Below are 25618 nucleotides of genomic sequence, written 5' to 3'. Positions count from 1 at the left end.
AGGTCTATTAGAGTGGGAGTCTGTAAGGAGATGAGAGATCAGAACTGTTTCATGCAGATCTCTTTGAAGAGGACTGATAGCTGACACTTAAGACTTAAGCCACAAACTAAGAATGACTGTTTTTTTTTAATCACCTGCAGGAATCCTACTAATAGGAGTATAATAATAACTATACTTGAGCCTCAAAGAGCTAAATTGAATAATAACTGACCTTCTGAAGTGACTCAAATAGGAGAGAATCATTTTGAACCACCAGAATACAGTTAAATTTAAATGCAAAATGAATATCTGGTGAAGGAGACTATAAAACTAAGAGTCCTTAAACCTTTAAGACTATCCATATGTATAAATACTTTTGTATATGGATGTATATGTATGTACATATGGATGTATCAAATTCTTGGGGTTTGATGTGGTCAATAAAGACGTTCTTCTGTCCCCAACTAAGTATGTATCAAAAAGAAAGGAAACAACGAACCTCTGTAAATAGACAACAAGAAAACAATGAACAAAAAGACAAAATAAAACAACGAACCTCTGTAAATAGAAACAACATTTTCAACCTTACTTCTGAAACAGCTCATAGAATATAGGCCTTTTGTATGAAATTTAAAACGTAAAGAGTTTTGAAAAAAAATTATGAACTTAAAAACAGTAAATGTTAAAACGAAGAATGGGATTTTTTTGAGCATTGAAGTGGTGGTTTGAAAACTAATACAAAAACTACCTCAAATGAAAGATGAGAAACTTGGAGGTATAACAGACACATAAAGTATTCTGAAGGAGAAAAAATGTAACAATGGAAGGAAGACAAAATAAATACATACTAAAAGAGAGAAGAAGAAAATGGCTCGGAGATGACAATGAAGAGCAAGGGAGGCATAGATCAGAACCACTGGAAAAAGAGGCATAGTGGATGAAATAACGTCTGCTTAAGAGAACTGCAGAAGAAGAAAAAGATGAAAAACACTATCTTAGAGGAGCATCTGATTTCAGTTATAGCAGAGAGTAACAAACCCTTTGAGAGAACATTGTTGAACTTACAAGGTGGTCTGCTGAAAGAGAGCAAGAGTTCAATGCGGCAGTGTGAATGATTGTTGAAGCAGATGAGGACATATGATTGGTGCTCTTTATATGTTATGTTTCCATGAGGATGGAGTAATATTAGAGGAGGGAGGGTCTGGGATTTGGGAGCTCTTTTATTTGACTGATATTTACAGAAATGTAGGGAATTAGCCTAGATGATATCTTTTAAGGCATACTATCATGTCTTGTCTAAGAACAGTGATGTCAAGGAGAGGTATTTTTGAAGACACAAAAGAAGGATCTTAGGCCTTCTCTATTGTGAGTCTGATAATGTCCAGGTCAGTGTCACTAGTGTCAAGTAGAGTATTGTGAAATTTTTTGAGCAGTCATTTCAAAATTGGTATTGAGACTGGTGGGATGTGTTAACTGGATTTCCCTGTTTATGTGTGTGCATGTATTAGGAAGTCATATAGTCATAGTATATACTTTCTATATATAAGCATCCATATATATATATAATTGCAGAGTTTCCTCTTAGTAATATATGTATGTAGCTATATAAATATGTATATGTGTGTACATATACACACACATATACACACACACATAGGATATACTGGGTACATCAGTAAATTACTGGGTTTTTCTGTCAATAAGGTATAGATAGATATACATATACATACATATGTGAAATAGTGGTATCATACACAATTTTATAATAGTTATACATGTCAATAATGAAACTTGTTACTAATATAATTACCATAATATTACTAATATTGAATTTTTTCATACAGTTGTATCTGCATATAGTTGTTTGAATTTGATTGGAATTCAAGAGTAATGTGCCTTATTATAAGAATAGAACACTGCATGATATTCTTGCCTCATTTGATTGGGCCATACATATATTTCAGATATTTACTTGTCCATTTTCCAAACTAAAAAAAGTCTAAATTTACTTTTTAAAACAACTTATTAAAATTATGTTTATTATAAAATATTCTCCATTATAGCTAGGAAAATAAGTTAATCTCTGAGGCTGATAATGTGAACTAACAAACAAATATGCATGTACTTGTCACCTCTTAGCTTATAGTTTTCTATAGCTGAAATGTAAACTTTATAATCAATTACACGCGTTCTTCTAAGTATCTTAAGATTGCATTTCTCTCTAAATCTAATTTTCAGGCATATTTATCTCCTAAAATTGTCTTAAACACCTTCCTACTTTCTAGTGTTTTTAACTGCAAGCAAATTTCCATCTAGTTAAAGATGATACTTATATGTCTCTTATTTGAGAATGTTGTGACAATTCAGTCTCAAAGTAATGTAGTCCTAAAACTCTTTAAATATTTTAAACCACATACCTTTCTATTTGCACATGTAAATAAAAGCAAGATACAACACAATCTGTTAAACCTCTGCTTTATGAGTATTTCTTGGCATACATATGCTCTGTGTGTGTATGTGTCTGTGTATGTGTGTGTGCATATGCATATTTCTATGTATGCCAAGTTAAGAGACTACAGTCAATCATTTCTTTACTTATTAAAAAATGACTGTGTAACTATTCCCACATATAAAGAATAATAAATATTAATGTATGATAACTGAAAGCCCATCAAAATACTAGGATCAGAAATATTTATGCAAAAGATAATGCTTTTCAGTGAATAAATGTAAATCAAATGCAGCTTAAGTTGACAAGTTATTAGGAACTTATAATAAAAATTACAACATGTGAATATATTATGTTTTAAAGTTTTAGGCATTGATAACTAAGCTTGGTGTACTCCCTGAATGAAGGGACTTGATTTATGTAAAGTATCATTTCCACTCTATCCATGAAGATGCAGGTTCCTGAGGTCCAAATGTTATCATTATGGTGATTAGCAATGGTTTCAAAAATATTTGACATAAATGGAAATACACATTTTATTTTATTTTTCCATAAATATTGATACTATCAAATTTTATTTTACAATCCATTTAAATATATTCTCATTATACAATAGAAAATTTTTAAAAGTTAGAAATTTTTATTAAAACTGTGATATTATTGGTTATTTATTGACTTCACTTGGCTCTGATTGGTTTTAAAGAATAATAATATAATGTATTTCAACGCCTAACTTTAGATCAGCAGTTTTTAGAATGGTACAAGACAATTAATTAAATTTTAATTTTATAGCTTTAGTATAAACCATTTTTTCTCTTGTGTGTACTTATTGGTGCAATTCTATTATGCACTACTCTGCAATCGAAGTAGCTTTGCCATAATTAGCACTTATATTCATTTTTGAGTTATATTTAAGCAAATTGGAATTTAGGGTTTAAAATTGTTAATCAATAGAATGTTTGTCAGTGATCACTATTCCTTAATGTTGAATGGCCTTTTTAAGACTTGTATTTGTAAAACCTAGTTTGGACATCATAAAGAATACATGCAGGGTTGATATTTAATTTAGAGGGTAAGTTTCATTAAAAATCAAGTGCTAAAATCAATGTCCTACACTGTGTGTTTGAAATAAAACTGAGAGCCAATTCATCTGCAGCCATGAAATAGCCAAATTCATAATATATGTTTTGATGTCAAGTGGCCATTCCATTCCATCATCACCAACCAATATTTATCCCTCTTCCTCAATCCCATGTGGACACATGAGTCTGAAGCAGTCCTTTGCCACAACATTGGCAAAACTTTTTACAGACACAGTAAATGACTGGACATTATGTTTTCTCTTAATTTCAACTAACATTCACCATGGCTAATAATGTAAACTTAGGTTACCTATGTCAGCATTTATATCTCTCTTTATCTAGCAGTAGAACATATCTAGACACATTATTTTATCTTCTGAATTCTAAACTTGATATTGCTGTCTATCTTAACAATTTTAGCAGTCTTAATAATCATTTGTGTATGTTCATGAGTGTTTATGTATTTCCACATTTGTAGGTTTTCAGATATCATTGTAAATAAATATATTTTTACTTGTTGACATACTTGAATATGCCTGGAACATAAAGTATCCTATGAGTTTTAGAGATGCAGATATCTAGAATTTTATAAGAAGATGGAGATTATAAATAGAATTTTAAAAAGTAACCTGTAAATAATAAGGTAGATATTGTGCTTGGGAAGCTCTAGATATCTAGAGTAAGGGCAGGAAATCTAGACTTGGCTAGACAGAAAAATATCCCAGATAAGATGGTTCATTTAATGACTATTGAATGATGCTTGAGAGTTACCCATGCTGATATGGTCTCAGGACAACCAGAGCAACCAGAATGTGAGAAAGCCACATGGTAACACAAGAAATAATTATACAGGATATGCTTATTTGAGAATATTCAAGTATTTTAATATGAATGCAGGGTAGAAAGATGCACAAGAGAGGCAAAAGATAAAATTTGGCAGGTTACCAACAGCCAAATCACGAAGGTTATTCATGACAAAAAATAAAATTAAATTAAAAAGTCTGGACCAAGTGCAGTGGCTCATGTTTATAATCTCAGCACTTTGGGAGGTCAAGGCAGGATGATTGCTCGAGCCCAGGAGTTCAAAACCAGCCTGGGCAACGTAAGGAGACCTTGTCCCTACAGATAATTTTAAAAATAGTTGAGTGTGGTTTCTTGTGCCTGTAGTCTCAGCTACACAGGAGGCTGAGGCAGGAGGATCACCTAAGCAAGGAGGTTGAGGCAGCAATGAGTTATGATTGTGCCACTGTACTCCAGCCTGGGTGACAAAGTGAGACCTTGATCCATCCACTCATCCCTCCCTGCCAAAAAAAAAAAGTTTGAATGCATTCTGAGAGCAATAAAAGCTATGGAAAAATAATATTGGTATCATTGTAGAGGATAGATTGATGGAAGTGTTGAAAATATTAAATGAATATTAAATTTAGTTTATTATACTTTTAAGGAAATGTGAGAAATTATGAACTTGAAATAAGTCATTGGCAGGGAATAATTCAAAGATAAAAATGACTCAAAAGTGGAGCATTTTTGGGGAACAAGAAAGAAAACAAGTTAAGTTTTTTGTTTTTGTTTTTAATTTGCCATATTTTATCTGCCTATTGAAAACCTAAGTAAATATATCACAGAAGCATTTAAATATGTGAGGTGGTTAATAATCATGGTTTTTGGCACTTAACTGTCATTGTCATCATCTGTTGTTTCCTCTCCACTGTATCACACTGGAGAAGCAATGGGAGAATTTTTTTTTTCTGGGATTTTGGATATAGTTGGGGATGTGTCCCTGAGATACATACACAAACTTGTGAAGACAGAAGGGGATTAGATAGAAGCGGCATGAGATTTAGTAAGGGCCATTTTCCATTTTTCCATTGTCTGCTCCTTAATTGTAGGCAGTTGTGATGTTAGCAGTGCTTTTCTTCATTTTGCTGGCCTCTAGGTGCTAACAGTAGTTTCCTAATCTTTGGATTGAAGCTGGTAAATAGAACCTTGAAGTTCAGTTAGGAAAGACCTGGTATTTGTACTTTTCCTCCTTTTAAAAATTGTATAAATGTAAAAATCTCCATATTAAAGTCTTTATAAAGTATATTTATATATAGTAATATATGTCTGCTGCATGTATCACTTAATTTAAACTAACATAGGAAGATGTAAAAAAATCTATTCTTCTACTGAAAAATTTTATAAAGTAGAAGTTAGGAAACATTTTTTAAAATGCCAACAGCATGCTAAAACATGGTAAATGTTAAAAATCATAACAAAAATCCTCTCTGGTGTAAATATCACTCTTCTGTGAATTTTATCATTTGACTTTACAACCACTGAATTCCTGATTCTTTCTACCAAAATTGTCATTCCAGCATATTTGTTGAGGCTTTGCCAAGTATCTCAGAATTTCCTCTCTATCCCAACATCAAGAGTATTTCACTGTTCAAGCCTTTGAGTTCACCTACTTATCTAGTCTCATATTTTCTTGACTTTTCTAAACTAGAGTAAATTTCATTTGCACCTCAGTCATTCTCTCTTTGAAGCATCATAGTACATTGCTATTATTCAAAATCTTTGAGGTCTCATCTTAAATGCTGAGTTTACTCTCTGAGAATATCTTTTATTATTTCCAATTAGCCCATTCTCTGTTTCTATAGCTCTTGTACAAATAGGGAGAAACCATCAGTAACATATATTATCCTATAATAGATTATCCTCTTCCACTTAGTCCTATTTTTCCTTCAAAGTTTTTACTCCACAAAAATACGCACATTATTTTTTGTCCCATAAAAGCCACTGTCATAATAAATTACCACAGATTTAGTGGCTCAAACCATGCAAATTTACTACCTCACATTTCTGTAGAGCAGAAATCCAGTCAGCTCCACCATTAGTTTCTCTGCTGTGAGTCCCACAAAACTGGAATCTTATCAGGAGGGTCTGGGGCAGAATCTGCTTCCAGGCTTATCTGGCTTTTTAGCAAAATTTAGTTTCGTGTGGTTGCAAGACTCAGGTCACTGGTTCCTTGGTAGCTGTTGACATAGGTTATTTTCAGCTTCCAGAGGCTGCTAGAATTGTTCAGCTCATAGTTTCCTGCGTCGTAGTTAAAGCCAGCAAGGACAGGTCAAATCCTCATACCTCAAATCTCGCTGACATTCCTTTGTGCTTCATCCTCATCTCTCCTGCTTTTTTCTCTGCTACTGCTCTCTGACTGACTTTACCTAGAATATGGCAGAAGAAAAACTGCAATGTATATACACACAGAGGACTGTCATTAATACTTTAGGAGAACTAAAATGGAGAACATATGGACCAATACTGAGATTCCAATTGTGTATACTGCTGCAATGAACATTCACATTCATTTTTTATGGTAGAATTCTTTATATTTTTCTGGTTATACAACCAGTAATGGGATTGCTGGATTGGATATTAGTTTGTTTTTTTTAAGCGCTTTGAGGAACTGCCACATTGTTTTCCAAAATGGTGGAACTAAATAAGTATTCCCTTTTCTCAGCAACTTCGCCAACATCTGTTATTTTTGACTTTTTAATAATCACCATTCTGACTGGTGTGAGATGGTATCACATTGTGATTTTGATTTGCACTTCTCTAATGACCAGTGATATTGAGCTATTTTTCATATGCTTGTTGGCCACATGTATGTCTTCTTTTGAAAAGTGTTCATGTCCTTTGCCAACTTTTTAATGGATTTTTTTTTCTTGTAAATTTAAGTTCTTTGTAGAAGCTGTATATTAGACCTTTGTCAGATGCATACTTTGGAAATATTTTCTCCCATTATGTAGGTTGTCTGTTCACTTTGCTGATAGTTTTTTTTTTCTGTGCAGAAACTTTTACATATAATTAGATTTCATTTATCAATTTTTGCTGTTGTTGCGGTTGCTTTTGGCATCTTTGTCATGAAATCTTTGAGTTCCTATGTCAGAATGGCATTGCCTAGATTGTCTTCCAGGGTTTTCACAGTTTTGGGGTTTACATTTTAATCTTTAATCCATCTTGAGTTTATTTTTGTAAATGGTAAATGGAAGGGTCCTGGTTTCAATCTTCTGCATATGGCTAACCAGTTTTCCCAGTACCATTTATTGAATATGGAGTCCTTTCACCATTGCTTGTTTTTATAACTTTGGAGACTTCAACTCTCATACAATAATAGTGGGAGACTACAACAGTCTGCTGACAGTATTACTCAGATTATCGAGGCAGAAATTAATAAAGATATTCAGGACTTTGGCCGGGAACAGTGGTTCACGTCTGTAATCCCAGCACTTTGGAGACTTAGGCGGGTGGATCATCTGAGGTCAGGAGTTTGAGACCAGCCTGGCCAACGTGGTGAAACCCCATCTCTACTAAAAATACAAAAAAGTTAGCTGGGCGTGGTCGTGGGCGCCTGTAATCGCAGCTACTCAGGAGGCTGAGGCAGGAGGATCTCTTGAACCCAGGAGGCAGAGGTTGCAGTGAGCCGAAATTGTGCCATTGCAATCCAGCATGGGCAACAAGAGCAAAACTCCATCTCAAAAAAACAAACAAACAAAAATATTCAGGACCTAAACTCAACATTGGACCAAATGGGTATGATAGAACTCTACAGAACTCTCTACTCCAAAACAACAGAATATACATTCTTCTTATCACCACATGGCACATACTCCAAAATTGACCACATAATCCAACACAAAATAATCCTCAGCAAATGCAACAGAATGAAACCATACCAAACACACTCTTGGACCACAACCCAATTAAAATAGAAGTCAAGACTAAAAAATCAAAACCATGCAATTACATGAACATTACAACATGAAAATTAATTACATGAAATTCAAACAACATACTCTTGAATTGCCTTTGGGGAAATAGTGAAATTAAGGCAGAAATTAAGCAGTTCTTTGAAAGTAATGAGAACAAAGATACAACAAATTGGAATCTCTGGGGCACAGCTAAGGCTGTGTTAAGATGGAAATTTAACTAAACACCAACAACAAAAAAGTTACAAACACCTCAAATTAACAACCTATAATAACATTACAACTGAAAGAACTAGAGGAGCAAGAGCAAACCAGCCTCAAAGCTAGCAGAAGACAAGAAATAAGCAAAATCAGAGCTGAACTGGAGAAAATTGCGACACAAAAATTGAGACCATTCAAAAGAGCAATGAATCCAGAAGTCGTTTAAAAAAAAAAAAAAAAACTCAATACAATACAAAGGCTGCTAGCTAGACTAATAAAGAAGAGAGAAGATGCAAATAAACACAATTAGAAATGACAAAAGTGATGTTAACACTGATCCCACAGAAATAAAAATAACAACCAGAAACTACTACAATCACGTATTTGCACACAAACTGGAAAACCTAGAAATGATGGATAAATTCCTGGACACATACACCCTCACAAGACTGAACCGGAAAAAGTTTCCCTAAACAGACTAGCAACAAGCCCTGAAATTGAACTAGTAATAAATAGCCTACCAACCAAAAAACACATAAGGCCAGATAGATTCACAGCCAAATTCTCCCAGATGTACAAAGATCTGGTACCATTCATACTGAAACTATTTCAAAAAATTGAGGAAGAGGGATTCCTCCCCAGCTCATTCTATGAGGCCAGTATTATCCTGATACTAAAACCTGGAAGAGACACATGCATAACAAATACAACTTCAGGCCAATATCCTGGATGAATATTGATGCAAAAATCCTCAATAAAATACTTGCAAACCTAATCCAGCAATACATCAAAAAGCTAAACCACCATGATCAGGTAGACTTCCTGGGATGCAAGGTTGGTTCAACATGTACAAATCAATAAATGTAATTTATCACATAAACAGAACTAAAGGAAAAAAAAAACATATGATTATCTCAATAGATGCAGAAGGCTTGTAATACAATTCAGCATCCCTTTGTGTTAAAAACTCTCAGTAAACTAGGTATTGAAGGAACATACCTCAAAATAATAAGAGCCATCTGTGACCCATAGCCAACCTCATACTGAATGGGGAAAAGCTTTGGAAGCATTCCTTTCGAAAACTGGCAGAAAACAAAGATGCCCTCTCTCACCACACCTATTCAACATAGTATTGGAAGTTCAGCCAGAGCAATCAGATAAGAAAAAGAAATAAAGAGCATCCAAATAGGAAGAGAGGAAGTCAAACTAACCGTGTTTGCAGACATGATTCTGTATCTAGAAAATCCCATAGTTTTGACTCAAAAGCTCCTTCAACTGATAAGCAACTTCAGTAAAGTTGCAGGATACAAAATCAATGTACAAAAATCACTAGCATTCTTATATACCAACAATAAAGTTGAGAGCCAAATCAGCTCTTTTCAAATAAAAACTAAAGGCAATTCTAGAACTAAAAAATTCAAAAGAGAAAAAGATAAAATGAATAAATGACTAAAGAAAATTAGTTAAACTTAAAGGAAATAACTTCAGAGGACAGCCCAGATTCATAGAAAAAGATGAAGAGCAAGAAAATGCTAAATGTGTGGGCTAATATAAATATTATTATGTTTTAAATGCATGTATATACATTGATTTTTGATGCAAATAGAATAACAAGTATTATGGAGTTTGCAAAATATTGACAAGTAGACTATAAGAAGAAAGTAATACAAAAAGTAGAAAAGTGTTAAACAGGACTATGCAGTATTAAGTTTCTCATTTCTATGGAAAATGGTAATCCAAAATAAAACTGACTTAGGGGACCTAAAGGTGTTCTGTCCTGGGTTGCTAGTTTCAACTCTGTGAATCTGGGAAAATACAAGCCTAAATAATGAGGCAGATACTGTGAACATAGTATTTACAGAAAGCTTATCAGTTTCAATTTGGCATGTAGAAACTTCCTTTTATTTTATTTTTAAACTGACAATCCATATTAAATGATAAAGATTTGTGAAGTGTTATACAGAGAGGTAAACTGAGAAGTTTGAATATTTAAGTTTTATCAGTTTTTTCTCATGATTTTGTTAATATTGCTCAAGAATGCAGATAAAATCTAAATATATAAATTCTAATTATAATAAAAATGATGAACATTTATTAGCATCATTATATACTAGCCAATAAGATGTAGTCTCATCAGTTATTTAGATATATCATTAATGTTCAAAAGAGCCCAAAATGGTTGAAATTACCCTCAGTTTCACTAAATAGGAAACGAAAATAAACATAAAAATATTAAGTAATTTAGTCATGTTCACTACCAGTTAGTGGTAGAGCTGGGTTAAAAATTAGGTCCATTTAATCAGAAATTTGTCCTAAATTGTTCTACTATAATGCCTTTTTCTTGTAGATAGGCACAATAATAATCTACTTTTGGGTAAGATCATATAACTGGTATCTTGAAAGCCTCTGTAAAATATAACAATTATTAATGGAAATATGCATACATTTATAACAAAAACCATATATAAGTTTCCGTTAGACTCTATGCTACCATAGGAACTATGAAATAAACCTAGCTGTAGGGTCATGGTTAGCAAGAAAGGAAAAATGAAATGAACAAAGACACAGTATCTGAATGATTCGGTCTATAATCCAAAGTATTGGGAAAGTAGAAAGGCAAATGGCCATTTTTTTGCCGGTCTTTCCATACAATGGCACAGTCTTATTCACTATTTGGATTTCATATGAAGTATTCTAGTTCTATGAGTATAGCTTCCAGGAACAAGATAAGAGACCAGAAACCAAAGCGGAATTTTGGTACTTAAAATTAGGCTTTCTTATTACACTGATGTGGGTTTGAATTCTGGCACAATCTTGTTTAACTGTGTGACATTAAGTTGCATAAAATTTTATTCACGATTTTGTATTATTGAGTGGATATAATAGAGCTTAATTCACAGGGATGTGGTAAAGTATTGTGTTTTTAAATAAAAAGTATTTTACCAATGTTAACCCCCATCTTCCGGCTCTGTGCTCGTGTTTTATCTTCATCCATTCTGGGGTGACTAATTAACATGGTGCCTGACTGGATGGGTGCACTTAGGCTGTTCTAAACATTATATGTTCAATTCAACCCTTTATTCAACAACTGTACATTGCTCTCATATTGAGCAAGGCTCTACCAGGAGTAGTTATTACTGTTCCTTTTTTATACAAACATGATATTCTCTATTTACCTGAAAAACAGTTTGCTTCTGGAAAACTGCAAATGAAACACCTGCTTGCAAAATACATATGGGAAAGTCTGCAATGGCTCATATACTGGAGGCAGATTTTGCCTGGCAGTTCCTTTAGGTGTAATGAATTGGGAAAATGTCTTTTACAGAGGCATAATGACTTTCCATAGCACAAGTAAGTAGAAAAAACATGAGGAAACTGAAAATTTTAACACCTGTGTTTGTTTAATTCTAGCCAAAGCAAAAAACTGGTGTGTGTTTGTCAGACAAAGTAAAAACATTGGTTGAGAGAAAATAAATGAAGATCTGCTTAGTTTCAAATATGAAAAAATTTACAGTAAGTTTCAAAGAATTTTAAAAATCCCTAAAGGGCACTAAATGGATTTCAGACAATGTTTCACTTTTAAATTGTCTTTGTGAAGACATTTTAGAGAATTCCCAAAACTTTCAACAGATATGCATTTAGTCTGTGGTACCTAATGAAACACTTATGTATTTTTCTATAAGTCAGGAGCCAGAAGTGCAAATCCATACAAGAAAGACTGTGGTAGAAATAAATAATTAATTTCTCAGTTAGATTTACTTAATGTATTCAAGAGTAGACACGATTACATCATTCTTACTAAAGATTTTTTTTCTTTTTTTTTTTGAGATGGAGTCCCACTCTGTTGCCCAGGCTGGAGTGCAGTGGCATGATCTCAGCTCACTGCTGCCTCCGCCTCTCGGGTTCAAGCAATTCTCCTACCTCAGCCTCCTGAGTAGCTGGGATTACAGGCGCCCGCCACTACTCCCTGCTAATTTTTGTATTTTTAGTAGAGACAGGGTTTCACCGTGTTAGCCAGGCTGGTCTTGAACCCACATCGGCCTCCCAAAGTGCTGGGATTACAGGTGTGAGCCACTGCGCCTGGCCGCATTCTTACTAAAGATTCTTATTAATCATTCTTTGAAAACTATCATAGTTCCTACATAATGTTTGTGTTCTAGAATCAGAGATAATTGGCTATGGTGGTTATTAGATGTTTCCTATTTGATGAGTTATGTAACCTTTTGAATTCTTAGTCCCTTCATTCTTATAAGGGTGACTATTCTCACTTCACCGTGTGTGTCTGTGTATGTGTGTGTGTGTGTGTAAAGTTCGGAAACATGTTTTTACATTTTATTTTATTTATTTATGTATTTTTTTAAGAGACAAGGTCTTTCTCCATTGCCCAGGCTCTAATAGAGTGGCATGATCCTAGCTCCTTGTACTCCTGGGCTCAAGTGATCCTCAAGCCTTGGCCTCTCAAAGTGCTGGGTTTACAAGTGTGAGCCATCATGCCTGGCCAGGAAAAATATGTTTAATATGAAAGAAGACATATTAAAGTAAGTCTTGATATTAAGTTTCTTTTATGATACTTAATATATATGATAAACATTATTTTAATGTATTGGAAAAACTTGGAAAAACTTGAATGCTATCAAATTTATACATTTAAATGGAATAAGCATGACATTATATATCATGAATAATAAACATAAGAACAACTGATTTTGTTAAAAATCCTATTTTCTTTCACTTTCAAATATTTTTTCTCTTTCTGTTTGTTCGTTTGTTTGTTTGAGACAGAGTTTTGCTCTTGTTGCCCAGGCTGGAGTGCAATGGCGCAATCTTGGCTCACTGCAACATCTGCCTCCCAGGTTCAAGTGATTCTCCTGCCTCAGCCTCCTGAGTAGCTGGGATTACAGGCATGCTCGACCATGCCCAGCTAATTTTGTATTTATAGTAGAGACGGGGTTTCATGGAGTTAGTCAGGCTAGTTTTGAACTCCCGACCTCAGGTGATCTGCCCACCTCAGACTCCCAAAGTGCTGGGATGAGCCACGATGCCTGGCCTATTATTTATTTTTAATTAAAAAGAAAACACTATGTGCAAGCTGATGTGAGGGATACAAAAGTTGCATAAGATATGTTTTTACCTCTCAAGGAAATTATATTCTTGTTGAAAATATGAGAATTGTGCTCACCTCAATGGGTTAAACAATAGCAAAACAATACGATAAAGTACTGTGTTATTAGAAATAGAAAGTACAGGCAATGTCAACCAGAGACTAGTGAGACCCATGTGGTCCAGAGTCACCACGGACAGCTACTTCCATTTAAAACTAAAATATCTGTAATTTATCAATAACTATTATTGACTTCTCCCTTCTTTTTGCTTGCTATTTCTTATAAAAATACACTTTAAAAATAAGAAATGGATTTTTAGAATACAAGATAAATATATTCCTGACCTTGAAATGGTTGTATGTGATTACTGATAAAACAACTGTCAATTAAATAAAGTTATCCTATTAGCAATGGAAAATTTTGATAGCATGCTTATAACCAGAGAAATATTTATGGATCCCAGTAGTTAACATATCCTAAAGAAAGTGTGATAGTATATGGGTGTAGCACTTTTATAAAATTATTCTTCTCAATGGGGGGCGTCACTATTGGCAATTTGGATGAGAGAATTTCTAGATGGTGAAGGGCTGCCCCTGCATTGCAGATCTTTAGCATCCACGCTTGCTAATGTCACTAGTGGACTCTGTCATTTTCATGACCCAATCCGACCAACAGGATTCCATATTTCTGCATATGATCCAGCAATATTATTTCAAGAATTTCCCCACATGCATTTTGAGGAAAATCTTGAACACACACACACACACACACACACATGCATGCACACAATTCTTGGTGCTTTTATGTAAAATCATCTTTCAGATATGTTTTTTCCATGCTACATTTTAATTCATCATTGGGGGCCACATTCCTCCTTCCATAACACCCAAACATTAAAAAATACCTTCCAAACAGACTGCAAAGATTCCAGCAAAACACCTATTCTAAAATATTGCTGTCTCTTGTTGTTAGTCTTATTCATAATATTCCAAGGCAATATTCTTTTAATCTCTGTATTTTAACATAGACTAGTCAATTTAAAGAATTCTGTCCAAACAGTGTTTCTTTTATAATTTTTTCTTTTTTTCATTTTTACTTTTTGTGTACATATTTATGTGGTATATGGAATATTTTGATACAAGCATACAATGTGTAATAAGAACATCAGGGTACATGGGGGTATCCATCACCTCAAGCATTTATCCTTTGTGTTACAAATAATCTAATTATTCTCCTTTAGTTATATTTGAATGTATAATTAAATCATTGTTTACTATAGTCACCCTACTATGCTATAAAATACTAGATTTACTCATTTTTTCTAATTTTTTGTGCCCATTAACCAATCACATTCTCCCCACTCTGATAACCCAATACACTTCCCAGCCTCTGGTAACCATCATTCTACTCTCTGTCTCCATGGGTTCAATTTTTTTGATTTTTTAGCTTCAACAAAAATGTGAGAACATGTGATGTTTGTCTTTCTGTGCCTGTATTATTTCACTTTACATAATGATCTCCAGCTCTGTCCATGTTGTTGCAAATGACAGGATCTCATTCTTTTTAATGGCTGAATAGTACTCTATTGTGTATATGTACCACATTTTTTAAATCATTTATCAGTTGATGGATACTTATGTTGTTTCCAAGTCTTGGCTACTGGTTTGTTACAGCACTATTGTGAATAGTGCTCCAATAAACATGGGAGTGAAGTTGTCACTTTGATTTACTGATTTCTTTTCTTTTGGGTATATACCTAGCAGTCGGATTGCTGGATCATAAGGCAGCTCTATATTTAGTTTTAAGGAACCACCAAACTTTCTCCATAGTAGTTGTACTAATTTCCATTTTCATCAACACTGTACAAGGGTTGCCTTTCTCCACATCCTTGCCAGCATATACTATTGCCTGTCATTGTATAAAAGCCATTTTAACTGTAGTAAGATGACATCTCATTGTAGTTTTGATTTGCATTTATCTGATGAGCAATAATTTTGAGAACCTTTCATATATACCTGTTTGCCATTCATATGTCTTTTGTGAGAAGTATCTATTTTGCCCATTTTAAAATTAGATTATTAGGGTTTTTTGCCCATTTAAAAATTAGATTATTGGTTTTCTTCCTACAGGGTAGTTTCAGCTCCTTACATATTCTGGTTATTAATCCCTTGTCATATGGATAGTTTGAAAATATTTTCTCCCATTCTGTGGGTTGTCTCTTCACTATGTTGATTGTTTCTTTTACTGTGCAGAAGATTTTTTTAACTTGATGTGATGCCTTTTGTCTATTAGTTTGGTTGCCTGTGCTTGTGGGATATTACTCAAGAAATCTGCCCAGATCAACGTCCTGGAGATTTACCCCAATATTTTCTTGTAGTAGTTTCATAGTATGAGGTCTTAGGTTTAAGTATTTAATCTATTTTTATTTGAATTTGTATATGGTGAGAGATAAGGGTCCAATTTTATTCTTTTGCATGTAGATATCCAGTATTCCCAGAATCATTTATTAAAGAGATTGATCTTTCCCCAATGCATGGTCTTGGCATCTTTGCTGAAAACGAGTTTACTATAGATGTATGAATTTGTTTCTGGGTTCTCTATACTGTTCCATTGATCTATGTGTCTGCTTTGATACCAGTGCCATCCTCTTTTTGTTACTATAGCTCTGTGGTACAATTTGAAGTAATTTGAAGTCAGTTTAATCTGATTCCTCAGTTTTTAAAAAATTTTCAGTGTGTATAGATTTGGCTAGTCTAGATCCTTTGTGGTTCCATATAAATTTTAGAATTTTTTTTCTATTTCTGCAAAGAATGTCATTGGTATTTTGATAGGAATTGCATTGAATCTATAGATTGCTTTAGGTAGTATGGACATTTTCACAATACTTATTTATCCCATCCATGAACATGGAATAGTTTTTCATTTTTGTGTGTCCTCTTCAATTTCTTTAATCAATGCTTTATAGTTTTTAATGTACAGGTCTTTTACTTCTTTGGTTAAATTAAATCCTAGGTATTTAATTTTATTTGTAGCTATTGTAAATAGGATTACTTTCTTGATTTCTTTTTCACATTGTTCACTGTTGGCATATAGAAATGTTATAGATATTTGTATGTTAATTGTGCATCCTGAAACTTTACTGAATTTTCTTATCAGTTCTAGTAGGTTTTTTTTTTTTTTTGGTGGAGTTTTTCCCAAATATAAGATTATGTCATCAGCAAAGAAAAATTTTGACTTCTTCCTTTCTAATTGGGATAACTTTATTTCTTTCTCTTGCCTCATTGCTCCAGATAGAACTTCCAGTAATATGTTAAATAACAGTGGTCAAAGTGGGCATCCTTGTTGCATTCCTGATCCGAGAAGAAAAGCGTTCAATTTTTCCCCATTTAGTATGATGCTAGTTGTGGGTCTGCTATATATGGTTTTTATTATGTGGAGGTATTTCCTTCTATACCCAGTTCTTTGAGGATGTTTATCATAAAGAATTCTGAATTTCATCAAATGCCTTTTCAGGATCAATTGAAAGGATCATTTGGTTTATGTCCCTCATTCTGTTGATAGGATCTATCACATTTGTTGATTTACATATGCTTAATCATTTTTGCAACCCTGGGGTAAATTGCACTTGTTCATGATGAATAATTATTTTAACATATTTTTGGAATTAGTTTGTTAGTATTTTGTTGAGGATGTTTTCATTAATGTTCACTAGGCATATTGACCTGTAGTTTTTTGTTGTTGTTTGCTCTTTTTGTTTGTTTTTGATGTGCCTTTGTCTGGTTTTGGTGTCAGGGTATGCTGGCTTTGTAAAATGAATTTGGAAGTACTCCCTCCTCCATTTTTCTGAGTAGTTAGAGTAGATTTTGTTAATATAAGTCTTACTCAATTCTTCTTTAAATGTTTGGTAAAATTCAGTAGTGAAGCCATTGGGTCCCTGGCTTTTCTTTGCTGGAAGACTTATTATTATGGCTTGAATCATTTTACTCATTGCTGGTCTGTTCAGATTATAGATTTATCTCTAATCTAGTTCAATTTTGATTGGTTGTATGTTTCAAGGAACTTATCCATTCCTTCTGGGTTTTCCAATTTATTGGCATATAGTTATTCATATTTGCCTCTAATTGTCCTTTCAATTTCTGCCACATTGGTAATAATGTCTTCTTTTTCATCTCTAATTTTATGTATTTGGGTCTTCTTTCTTTTTTTCATATTTAGTCAATTTTATTTATCTTTTTTTTAAAAGCAACTTTTGGTTTTGTTGATCATTTATACTGTTTTCTACTTTTCAATTTCATTTATTTCTGCTCTGATCTTTATTTTCTTTATTGTCTTCTACTAATTTGGGGTTTAATTTGCTCTTATTTCTCATTCTTTAAGATGCATCATTAGGTGATTTGTTTGAAGTCTTTCTACTTCTTAGATCTAGGCACTTACAGCTATAAACTTCCCTCTTAGTACTGCTTTTGCTGCACCCCATAGGTTTTGGTGTGTTGTGTTTCCATTATCATTTGTTTCAAAATTGTTTTTAAATTTTCCTCTTAATCTGTTCACGAATCACTGGTCATTCAGAAGCATATTGCTTAAATTCCATTCATTTACATAATTACCAAAATTTCTCTTATTATTGATTTCTATTTTTATTCCAGTATGTTCAGAGAAGATGCTTGATATGATTTCAACTTGCTTGAATGTTTTAAGATGTGTTTTCTGGCCTAACATTGGCTTATCTTTGGGAATAATCCATGTGTTGAGAAGAATGTGTATTCTGAAGCCTTTGGATGAAATGTTCTGTAAATATCTATTAGTCCCATTTGGTATAGTGCAGATTAAGTCCAATGCTTCTTTTTTGATTCATTAATACTATCTGGATAAACTGTCTAATGCTGAAAGTCAGTGTTGAAGTCTCTAGCTGTTATTTTATTTGGGTTTTTTTCTCTCTTTAGCTCTATTAATATTTGATTTAAATATCTGGCTGCTCCAGTGTTGGGTTCATATATACTAACACTTGCCATATCTTCTTGCTGAATTTACCACTTTATTATCATGTAATGACTTGCTTAGTCTCTTATGATACTTTTTGTCTTTAAATCTATTTTGTCATATATAACTATTCATGCTCTCTTGGCATGGAATACCTTTTTACATTCTATTATTTTCAGTCTATGTGTATCTTTTAGGGGAAGTATGTTTCTCATAGACAACAGGACATTGGGTCTTTTTTTATTCATTCGGTGACTCTATGCCTTCTGATTGAAGAGTTTAGTCCATTTACATGGAATGTTATTATTGATGAGTAAGAGCTTACTACTGCCATTTTGTTATTTGATTTTTTGGTTATTTTGTGGTCTTCTTTCTTTGATTCCTGTCTTCTTTTTAGTTAAACAATTTCCTCTGGTGGTATGTTTTAATTTCTTGCTTTTTTTTTTTTGTATCCACTGTATGTGTTTGACTTGAGGTTACAATGAGGCTTGCAAGTAACACCTTATAACCCATTATTTTAAACTGATGACAACCTAACACTGATTGCATAAACAAACTAAATAAACAAGCACAAAGAAAACTAATAAAACTCTACACTTTACATTGGTCCCCTTGCTTTTTACCTTTTATTTTTCTACCTATATTATATTGAACTATGCCTCGAAGAGTCATAGTTATTTTTGATTGATTCTTCTTTTAATCTTTCTACCTAAGATATGAGTTGTGTACACAACACAATTACAGTGCTATTATATTCTGAGTTTTTCCATTTATATACTATTACCAGTGAGTTTTGTACATTCAGATGACATTTTATTGCTCATTAACATTCTTTTCTTTCTGACTGAAGTATTTCCTTTAGCATGTCTTGTAGGACAGTTCTGGTGTAGAAATCCCTCAACTTACATTAATCAGGGAAAGTCTTTATTTTTTCTTCATGTTTGAAGGGTATTTTCACTGCATATCGTATTCTAGGAAACGTTTTTCCTTCAGCACTTTAAATATGTCATGGCACTCTCTCCTTGCCTGTAAGGTTTCTGCTGAAAAGTCTGCAGCCAGAAATATTAGAGCTCCATTGTATATTATTTATTTCTTTTCTCTTCTTGCTTTCAGGATGATTTCTTTCATCTTCGACTTTTGGGAGTTTGATTATTAAATGCCTCGAAGTAGTTTTCTTTGGGATAAATCTACTTTGTGTTCTATAACCTTTTTGTGCTTGAATATTGATAACTTTATCTAAGTTTGAGAAGTTCTTTGTTATTATTCCTGTGAATAATCTTTCTACCCCTATCTGTCTCTGTACCTTCACTTTAAGGTGAATAACTCTTAGATTTGCCCTTTTAAGATGATTTTTCAGATCTTGAATGCATGTTTATTCTTGTTCTTTTTTTTAGTTTATCTCCTTTGACTGTGTATTTTTAAATGGCCTATCTTCAAGCTCACTAATTCTTTCTTCTGCTTGATCTATTCTGCTATTAGAGACTCTAGCTGGGTGTGGTGGCTCATACCTATAATCCCAGCACTTTGGGAGGCTGAGGGGGGAGGACCGCTTGAGCCCAGGAGTTCAAGACCATCCTGGGCCACATAGTGAAACCATGTCTTTACAAAATAAATAAGTAATTAAAAATAAACTAAAAAATAAAAGTTAATAAAAATAAAATTAAAAAGAGACTCTGGTGTATTCTTCAGTATGTCAATTGCATTATTCAACTCCAAAATTTCCACTTGATTATTTCTAATTATTTCCATTTATTTGTTAAATTTATCTAAGAGGATTCCAAATTCCTTCTCTTTGTTATTCTGAATTTATTTGAGTTTTCTCAAAATGGTACTTTGAATAATCTGTCTGAAAGGTCACATATCTCTGCTTTTCTAGGATTGGTCCCTGGTGCCTTATTTAGTTTGTTTGGTAACATATTTTTTTCCTGGATGTTATTGATGCTTATAGATGTTCATCAGTTTCTGGACATTGAAGAGTTAAGTAATTATTGTAGTCATCGCACTTTGGGCTTGTTTGTACCTATCTTTCTTGGAAAGACTTTCAGGTATTCAAAGGGACTTGGGTATTGTGATCTCAATTTTCAGTCACTGCAGCCATATCTGCATTAACAGACACCCCAAAGACAGTAACACGCTGCTTCTTGCAGACTCATAGAGGTACCGCTTTGGTGGTCTTGGATGAGATCTGGAAAAATTATCTCGGTCACCGGGCAGAGTCACTGGTTCTCTTACCTTACTTTTTAACCAAAAATTGAATCTCTTAAGGATTGAGCTTACTGGGGCTAAGGGAGGGGTGACACTAGCACCCCTCCACCACTAAGACTGTGCTAGGTCAGATCTGAAGCCAGCATGACACTGGGTCTCATGCAAGGCCAATTGTACCCACTGCCACTACTTAGCTACTGCCTATGTCCTCTCAAGGCCCTAGGTCTGTATGATCAATAGGTGGCAAAGCCAGCCAGGGTTGTGTCTTTCCCTTTAGGGTGATGAATTCCTCTGGCCCCAAGCAGGTCCAGATATGCTGTCTAGATGTCAGAGGCTGGAGTCAGAAACCCTAGCAGTCTACCTGATGCTGTATTGTATTGTGGCTGACATAAGACAAATTCCTTCCCACTCTTCCCTCCCCTTTCCCCAGGCAGAGGAGTCTTTCCCTTTGTCCATCACTACCACAGGTCCACATGGAGTACTGCCAGTCTACTGCCAATGTTCTCTTAAGGCCTAAGGGCTCTTCAGTCAGCTTGTGTTGAATTCTGCCAGGTCTGGGACACATCCTTCAAGGCAATGGGCTCTTCATGGGCTCAAGTAAGGTGCAGAAATACCATCCAAGAGCCAAGGCCTGGAAATGGAAACTCCGAGAACCTGCTTATTGCTCTACTCCACTGTGGTCTAGATGGTACATAAGCTTTAAGATGAAGTCTCCTTTACTCTCCCCTCTGCTTTTCTCAAGCAGAAGGAATTTCTCCTTATCATAACCACAGCTGGGAATGTGCTGGGACACAACTAAAACCAGCAAGTTTCAGTCTCAGCCAAGGCCAATGGCATGTGCTACCTGGTTACTGCTGCTGATAATTCAGGGATCAAGTGTTTTTTTGTCAGCAGGTGATGAATCTTGCCAGTACTAGATCATTCCCTTTAAGGCAGTGGGTTCTTTTCTGACCCAGATTGTGTCCTGAAATGTCATCCACAAACTAGGCCATGGAATGGGAACCTTATGACTCTGCCTGGTGCCCTATACTACTGTGGCATAGCTGGTATGAAGATGCAAGACAAAATCTTATTTACTCTTTTTTATGATCTCCTTAATCTAAAGGAAGGGGTCTCTTTTCGAGCTGCAAGCTGCACTGCCTGGACTTGGGGAAGGAGTGGTGCAAGCACTCCCTCAGATGCTACTGCTGATGCCTCTCTAGGTCATATGCCCACCAAGTCCCCTGGCTCAGAGCCCAGTATAGCACTAAAACTTGCCTAGGAGTTGCAGTCCTTGTGGCATAGACTGCCTTTCAAGTTTATGTAGAACCCCAGAACACTTTATCCCTCCATGGTGAAGTTGGCCAAACTCAAGTTCCAGCCACTGGGATGGATGATTTCCCTCTGGCTAGGACCTGTCTACATGCTCCTTCCATTAATGCTGTCTGAGTTCTGCCTGGTGTTGGCAGCACTGAGTTTCAATGCAAAGTCCTACAATCACTGCACTCTCCCTCCCCCAAACACACAGATTATCTTTCAGTGCCATGTGGCCAATTCTGAGGGATGTGGCCTCAGCAATTGAAGACTGTCTTTCCTACCCTCTTCAGTGCATCTTTGAGCAATATAAAGTTAAAACCAGGTACTGTGATTGCTTACCTGATATTTGTTTCTTATGAAAGTGCTTTTTTATATAGCTAGTTGTCAAATTTTGTGTTCCTGCAGAGAGGACAATTGGTAGAGGCTTCTATTTGGTCATCTTGCTCTGCCTCCCTCTTAATTTTTATTGTTTACTTTGTCTTTATTTTTCATGGTGATATATTTACTTAAATGGTTTTTATTCGTGAACTCATCATCAGAAAGGTTTTTGTTTATGTTGTACTTTTGTGTTTTGTTTTGTTTTTTTTTTTTGTCTCCAAGTATTATGTATCCTGTTGTATAGAAGGTTTTTATATGTATCTGTCAAATCCTTGAGGTATTTCATCAGGAAATGATGGCTTTTTGCGATAATTTTTTTTATACTGAGTACCTTCAATAAATAAGAAGTATCAATTCAGACTCAATATCTTGGGATTCTCCTTTTAAAACCTCCAGAAAATTATCAACTAATTAATTTTCTCATGAAGCTCTCTTAGGATCCTGTCTTTATGAATGATAGTCATCTAAGCTTTATACCACCTACAGAAATATGATTTAGTTTACTTTTTCTATGTGAGTAATAAAAGCTTGTATAAAGCCTCAAATATTTCTATGTCTGATGTTACATTGACCACAAAACATTAATCTCAAAGTTAACTCTTAATTTGTAGTTCATGAAAGCCTATAATTTGTCTTAGTTTCTAATCATCTTAAAGAAATGTGTCCCACTGTGATAGGAAAAAAATTTTACATTTTTAGGGGGAAATGTCTATTGACAACTTATTAATATATATTCATTCTTGTCCTTATGTAAAATGTTTCCCATTATTAGCCATATTGGAGAAAACCCTCTCCTTAGCAATAATCAATATAGTAACAGAGAAGACTTCTGCTTGAAGCTAGAGTGGTTAGGAATGTTAAAGAACTCCACTACCAATAATAACAAAATAAAAAATAAATAAATAAATTCATCGTTTTCTATGTGGCCACTGAAGAAGCCATCTGTAATTTGAATTCTACATTTCACAGGTAAGCATAGAAACACATCAGCATCTATCACAGGCACAAGTGCCATTACTGGATATAGGCAGGTAAAATGAGGTCCTGCCATAGATGGAGAAACATTGAACAGCTGAGAAAGCCAATGAGCTCTTTATGACAGGCTGGAGAGATAAGGTGGAATCTGGAAAAGCTCAAAAAACAAAAATAAATCATTTGTCTTGACAATCCCATTCCTCCAAACCCCCCACCCACGCCCCTCACCCCCCACTTTAAAAAATATGCTTACAAATCAGTAGTGAAGGAAGCTACAAAGGACCTCTGACCATGGGATCTGGGCTCTACTACAGTTTAATACAAAGATGAATCAAAACTATCAAAAGCAGAGATCCAAACCACCTGAGCTCAAAGAGTAACAAATTAGAAGAGTTAAGGACCTTAATGGTGGCATCTTGGGAAGTTTGTGATTGGACTAACCATAGATGAATTTATTTTAATTAAAGCTGTGGCATAGCCCCAGCTTTATTCCACTTCAGGTAGAATCAGAGTGATCAACACCTCAACCTAGCTACCAAAGAGAAGAAGGACCCTTATGTTCTGTAATAAACAAGAACACAAAAGTTAAAGGTTTAGATTTCATTGTACCCAATATATGAAAAATGTTAAAATATTGTGTATACAAAGAAACAGGAAAATATGATACACCATCAAAACAAAACAGTCAACAGAAACAGATATAAAAATGACTATGATATTGCAGGTATTAGATGAGGACTACAAAACAAATATTTACATGTATTAGAAAATTAATTGAAGAAGGAAGCTATAAAAGGTGAAGGATTGGGAACATTTTAGGGGAACAATGTATCCTCTAAAAATAAAACAATTATTACATTAAAAAGCAGTGTAAACTGAAAAATAAAGTAACTGAAATCAGAAATTTATTGGATGGACTTATAAAAATAAGAAATAGAAAACTTAAGTAAAAATCCATAGGAATTATCAATAGACAATACAAAGAGAAAAGAAAATGAAAAGCAAAGCATCAATTACTTTTTAGGCACTAATAAGTGGCATAATATTAATAAAGTCCAAAATAAATGGAGGGATAGAAAAGAAGGAAGCAAACTTTTTGAAGATATTATAGATGAAAACTTTTCAAATTAGTCTAAAAATCACAGTTAACATCTCCAAGAAGTTCAGCTCAGTGAATGAAAAACAGAATAACTGACAAGAAAAACTTAGAAACCTCATGGTAAAACTTCTGAAAACCCATAGATAGAACATCTTACAAAGACAGAGAAAAAATAAATTTTAAATTTAGAGGAACAATAAAAAAAATTATCATTCAGCAAAAACAATTTAGCCAGAAATAATTGTGTGTGTGTACATGTGTGTGTGTGTGTAGTGCTGAAAGAAAAAAGTACACCGTAAACTTAGATCAAGCAGTAATAATATTCCTGTAGGCTCACTGTCACGATGAAAATAATTGTTAAACTAAATGTGGATAATAAAAGGGTTAGTTTTCTCAAAGACTGTTTGGAAATAGGAGTTAGCTCCAGACGATGATTTGTGAGTAAACTAGAGAAGCCACTCAGCTTATGGATCATCACATACATTAACAATACTAGGAAAATTTTGTATCATGAGTCAGGTCAGATGATTGGATAATGTAATTACCTGGGATTCTCATCTCCTTAAAGGTCAGTGGCCAGAAGTGTTAGAAGTCTATGCCAAGGAGATGCATTTGTGGAAACAATATTACAATTCCAAGCTGAGAGAGAACAATAGCTGACAGTGTAGCCTTTTTTATTGCTCTCTAATTATCCAAATATTAAACATAAAAAGTGAAATTATGTTCCTCATATTTCAAAGAGGCAGAATTAAAAGCAGAATTAAACATCAACCCATGTCAACTCTAGTGGGGAAATATAGGTTGTATTATATAGCATTACCTGAAAGTCTGTGTCAATAAGAACATGCAGCATAGTATGAGAAATATAGTTATGATTATGTCCAAAGACCAGACAGAATCTCTAGTTTTTTTTGGAAAAATAGTCTCTAGTTACTGCCTCTGGAATCATGTGTACATAAAATAAGTGTATGAAAGGAAAAGTGTACCATTTTGTACATATGTAAATGTATATAATTTTAACTTATGTATAGTGTGTTAATCGTTATGTTGAAATCTCTAACTTACTGTATTTACTTTAGTATTAAATGAAAATCAATATTTTATTACAATCAGACTAAGAA

Source organism: Pan troglodytes, chromosome 1, assembly GCF_028858775.2.
Source record: "Pan troglodytes isolate AG18354 chromosome 1, NHGRI_mPanTro3-v2.0_pri, whole genome shotgun sequence".
Classification (NCBI taxonomy): Eukaryota; Metazoa; Chordata; class Mammalia; order Primates; family Hominidae; genus Pan; species Pan troglodytes.
This window is presented reverse-complemented; position numbering follows the sequence as displayed.